The sequence below is a fragment of the Nematolebias whitei genome, chromosome 5 (assembly GCF_014905685.2).
Source record: "Nematolebias whitei isolate Nwh7 chromosome 5, NemWhi1, whole genome shotgun sequence".
NCBI lineage: Eukaryota > Metazoa > Chordata > Actinopteri > Cyprinodontiformes > Rivulidae > Nematolebias > Nematolebias whitei.
In genome coordinates this window covers 17,043,399-17,048,620 of record NC_056502.1, presented here as the reverse complement: position 1 = coordinate 17,048,620, position 5,222 = coordinate 17,043,399, and positions in this window count along the sequence as shown.

Sequence of the window (5,222 nt, the reverse complement as noted above, 5' to 3'; positions counted from 1 at the left end):
AAACATCAATTGGTCTAAAAGTAATTAATACTCTGAGTAGTTTTTGAGAAGAGTACTTTGTGCTTTTACTTTACTTTTAATTGTAATTGTGTACAATTTCAGCAGTGTAACAATACTTGTACTTGAGTACAAATTTTCAGTACTCTTTCCACCTCTGGTAATAATGTCCTGAGAGTGCACGCTGTAGCTGCACTCACGCAGTGACATGTAGGAGGAGATGTATGAAGGCAGCAGACCAAGAAGTGATTTAAAGATGAAAATGTACCAGTGAGAGTCTGCGTGAAGTTAATGATGACCAGTTAACCAGTGAATACAGAGTGCAATGATGGTTATGATAGTTACAGCCAGTTATGAATCTTAGCGTACCATGATAGACAGCATCCAACATCTGCAGGGTGCTTGTAGGGGCGTTCATGTAAATAATGTCACTATATGGAGGGAAGGAAAGTCGCAGTTACAAGGCGTTTCCTAGCATTCAGAGTTAAACAGGATCAAATTCTAAAAAAAGAAACCCAATTTAACTTTCAGTTTCTTTACCAAGTTTTCCACGTGAAGCTTAAAAGAGATGCGAATCGACCAAGGTACCAAGGTATTTGTAGGAATCAACAAACTTAATAGGAGCACAATTCGAAGATAAAATCGAGGGAAGAACTGCTAGGACCAACTTCCTGTTTGAAAACAACATCCCGTTGGTTTTGTCAGCGTTTTAAACAACTGTGTCGTCAGCATAAAAATGTAAAGATGCATCAGGGATGCTATGACCTACATTAGCTATTCAGATTGTGAAGAGAGTGGGTCCTAAGACTGAGCCTTGTGGTACACTATTGTTAACCGTTGAATAACTGGAAGAAGTACCAGGTCTGAGGAGACTCTTTTAATGTGGGGTTTGAATGACTTTTGTGAAGTGTGCTAAAAAATAATAAATAAATAAAAACAATTAAATTGCTTTTGTAAAACTTTTTATGTTTCTTCATACTAGTACATAATACTATCAAACTCCAAGATGGACATGAGTGCATGAATATAAACATGTAAACTTTTGTTATTACCGGTAATACTCTCTATAAACTAAAATGATATAAAAACACTTTTGGCTGGTATGACTGAGATCTAATACAATTTTAAATATCCACATAAAACAAACACTTGCATATGAAAGAGGATTAGGACCACAATGATTTTTTTTCTCTCCAGAATTCTGAATTTTTTCAGATTCAAGTCAGAACACTAACATTTTTTAGATTTGAGTTGTTTTAAGACCACAGCAATCAATATTGGTCTTTACCTTGTTTGCATTACACGCAAGACTAACTCATCATCTAGCCGTTAGTTCGTCAGGCTAACGTTTAGCTTGTCAGGCTAACGTTTAGCTAGTCAGGCTAACGTTAACTTGTCAGGCTAACATTTAGCTTGTCAGGCTAATGTTAACTTGTCAGGCTAACGTTAACTTGTCAGGCTAACGTTTAGCTTGTCAGGCTAGCCCTTATGACTGTTTTTCATAGATTTTTAAGATTAAAGACAAAATTCTGAATTCAGTATCAGATATCTGAGATTAAAGTCATAATTTAAAAAAAGTCAGGATTCTAAAAAAATATTTAATAAAAAAAATAAAATCACTATGCCCTTCATTCTTTTCCGTCTTGAAAGGAGAGGAACCTTTAAAATGTAAAAATGTCCTCAGAGTAGCACGTTAATCCTGTCTAGCTCTGGGATAATGCTTGAACAAACGTCAAAGGCTGTAAATAATGAACAGACAAACAAACAACCAGAGCCACGTCATTCTGCAGATAACGGCATGATTTCTTTTCTCTTGGTCCTGGCAGCTGTAGGCGTTGTTATCTGGCTTCAAATTACTAGGGTTTCCTTCGAAGTGGACCGGCACGCACTGATTTTCCAACACTTCACAGGCGAGGATCAGGTGTTTCGTTTCCTTTGATACAGTTTTAATCCCGCAGGTTCCTTGAATGCTCCTGACTGTGATGAACGTAAAAGGCTCCTGGCTGATGCACATGTTCTCCTTCAGCACCTTCCCTCCTCTGCTGGAGCACACAGACTTCACCCTCTCCAGGTCCTCTGGGTGGAGGAACGACTGCGTGGGTCTGTCGCAGTTCCCCAGACTCTGGATGTACTTCTTCCACTCGTCATGGTTCAGAGAGTTGGGCGTTCCAGAGGGAAGGTGGCGTCTGAGGAACGTTTTGAAGCCGTTGTTCCATTTAGAGGGCAGGCAAGGAGACTCGTTTTTAGCAGATGTCAGCTGAGTCAGCAGGAAACAGACGGCGAGAGAAAGAAACACTCCGGAGGCAGCCATTTCTGAAATACAAAATGAGCCAGGATATAACAACAGCATAAACAAATGAGATTGATTTCCTTGTTGCAAAGTCTTCCCTGAATTTACTTCTTTGAGCTAAACAGCATGTGACCAGAACCGTAAACAACAGTAAAATGAGTTAAACCCTCCACAGCTGTGCTTTATTTTTACTTAGAGTACATGAGCACCAGCAGGGAACAGCTGAGAGAAGTTCCCTACCTTGGCTGGCAGCTGAAAATTTTCCTCTGAGCACAAAAACTGCAGCTGTGAGACGCTTTCCTCTTTCAGTTGTTCCACATTTCACTTCCTGTGTGAGTGGGAGGGAGCTGTGTGTCACCCAACCCCGTCCACATGGATGTGCTCAGAGCAGAGATCCACTTCCTGGTTTAAATACAGACTGCAGTTCCAGTCAGAAGCTGTTTCTGGGTATGTGGCGCTTTTAGATTATTGTGATTTTTTTCAAATTATGTGTTTAGATTTGTTTAATACAACATTTATTCATGAATTTATGTAGATTTAATACAATTTGTATTGAAATAGACAGAATTACAGATACAGTATATTCAGATACAACCTTAAGAACTAATGTTACCACTACACACCAGATTGTTTATATCAGGGGTTCTCAGTCTTTTTGGGTTCAGAGACCACTTACAGGGGAGAAAAATGTTCCCGCACCCCCTCATAACCTTCATTTTTATTAAATAATTTTCTTCAATTTGTCTCTTTAATGCAATGGAAATATTTGTGTACCATAAATACTTATACAGTTTTTATACTTTTAAATATGATGTATTTTTCATTCAAGACATACTTAATTAACAAAATTTTTAATTTCATCTTCTAAAAATTACAGTTTTTAGAAAATTAACAGTATCAAAAGCCACTTAAAAACTTTACCTATTCACTTCATGAACATAAGTGTTTTAGTTTTTTTTTTCATTTATACTTTATTTATACAGGTAGTCTCATAACAGAGTCACGAGAATTCATTTTCAAGAGAGACCTGTTTTTGGGAGCAGATGGCGGGGGTTGAGGGCCCTTGCTCAGGGACCCAGAGTGGGGCAAATGAGGGTGGAGGCAAGTGTGGGTGTTTCACCTTTTCCACCCACGTTTTGATGTTGACGGTGCTGGGAGTTGAACCTTCGACTTTCCGATCATAGGCCCATCTTCTCTAACCTCTGCGCCACCACTCCCCTATTATTATTATTAGTGGTATCGCCACATCTTCAAATTTTTACATAAAACTCTACATAAAACAGAACAGAATCATAACAGCAGTAATCAGACACAGGGCTTGATTTGCGAACTGATCAATGCCGGAATGCAAATAGTGGGTGGGGATTGGGGTACGGGGGGTCTGGGAGTCCTCCCCCAGAAAAATTTTGGATAATATACTGTAGATGCAATTTCCTGCATTTTGGTGTATTTTAACAGGTTGTTAAGCATCTACGTGCTTGTAAAAAAATAATTTTGAGCACCCCCGATCACCGGCTCGTGGACCCACGAGGGTCCAGGGACCCCAGTTTGAGAACCACTATTTTATATTACAAACCAAATGTCTTTGCCTTTTCTAAGTGTAGGGAAGCAAAGCCAGCAGTACCTACCTGGTTTACCAGAGCTGCCATGTTGTAGTTTTGGGACCAGACACTAGCAACGTGAACTTTTAAAGCAGATTTATACTCAGTGAGATGTTAAAAAGTCTGTTTTTATTGGCACTGGTGCGTTGTGAAAATTACTTCTTTTTTTTTGCCTCTTGCATTAGCTCCGTTAACTTGTTTTGTGTACAAGTTATTAGCATAATTTTTTCTTACGGGGATTTGCGCCAAGTTTTGTGTGATTAGTCAGAACTCACTGTGCATGTCACCGTGAAAAAATTAGTAAAGAACACTTCTCTTATTTCTAGGGCTGTGATATTTGATTCTTTGAAGGAAGACAGATCTTTTGGATCTAGTCCTGTCAAAGATCTATTTAATTTGGAACAGTTTGTAAAAAAAAACATTTACACACTGTGACATAGGCCATAAAATGTGATGTAGGCTGTAGGTAGTGACGTATAAACTACATCATGAACAACAACCATCATCATCATGTGAGGTTTTACTAATACCCAGAATAGCAGTGACTAAAATGAGCAACTCCAAGACATGTAATAAAGTAACAGTGTTTTTTTACAAAATGTGAAATAAGGTAAACAATAGAACTGCAACATGGGGCGTGGCAGGGATGGGGGAGTGGAACCCTGGAGAGCAAGGACAGTTCATAAGGGGATTAGTTGGATTGCAGGTGGTTCTGATAATTGCTGGTCGCTTACTGTAGGAGAATATGGTAAACTCATAAGGTCAAAGGTTCCAATAGTAATCCAGAGGGGTTGCAGGTAATGGTGGACAAGTGGGGAAGGTAAGGAGCAGCTGAAGAGAGCACCAGTAGGTCCACAAGGGAAACCAGGAGGTCCAGGGTGTCGAAGGAACACAGGAGAATGCTGAAACGCTCAGGAGCAATGAATTAGTTTATACAGTAAATGCTAGGAACACAATAGTGGCCTGGAACAACTACCATAAGGCAGACAATGCACCGGCGTCGGATAGAAGTCATCATTGCCATTTATACCCCAATCGCTCATTAGGGTAATTATCAGCGGGTGTGTATCCGTTGATGCCATTTGGTGTAGAGAAGCTGTAGGAGAAAATCCTAGAACTCCTACATCAACAGTTTGCAACTCAGTTCCCATAGTTCATTTTAAAGAGCCGATTAAAGGATCTGAATCATTCTGAGTGTAATATTGCATACATCTTTAAAACTGTTCCAACTGTTCCAAAAACTAATAAAGGTAGTCAAATACAACTTGTAAAGATAGTCAAATAAAACTTGTAAAGATAGTCAAATAAAACTTGTAACAATAGTCAAATAAAAC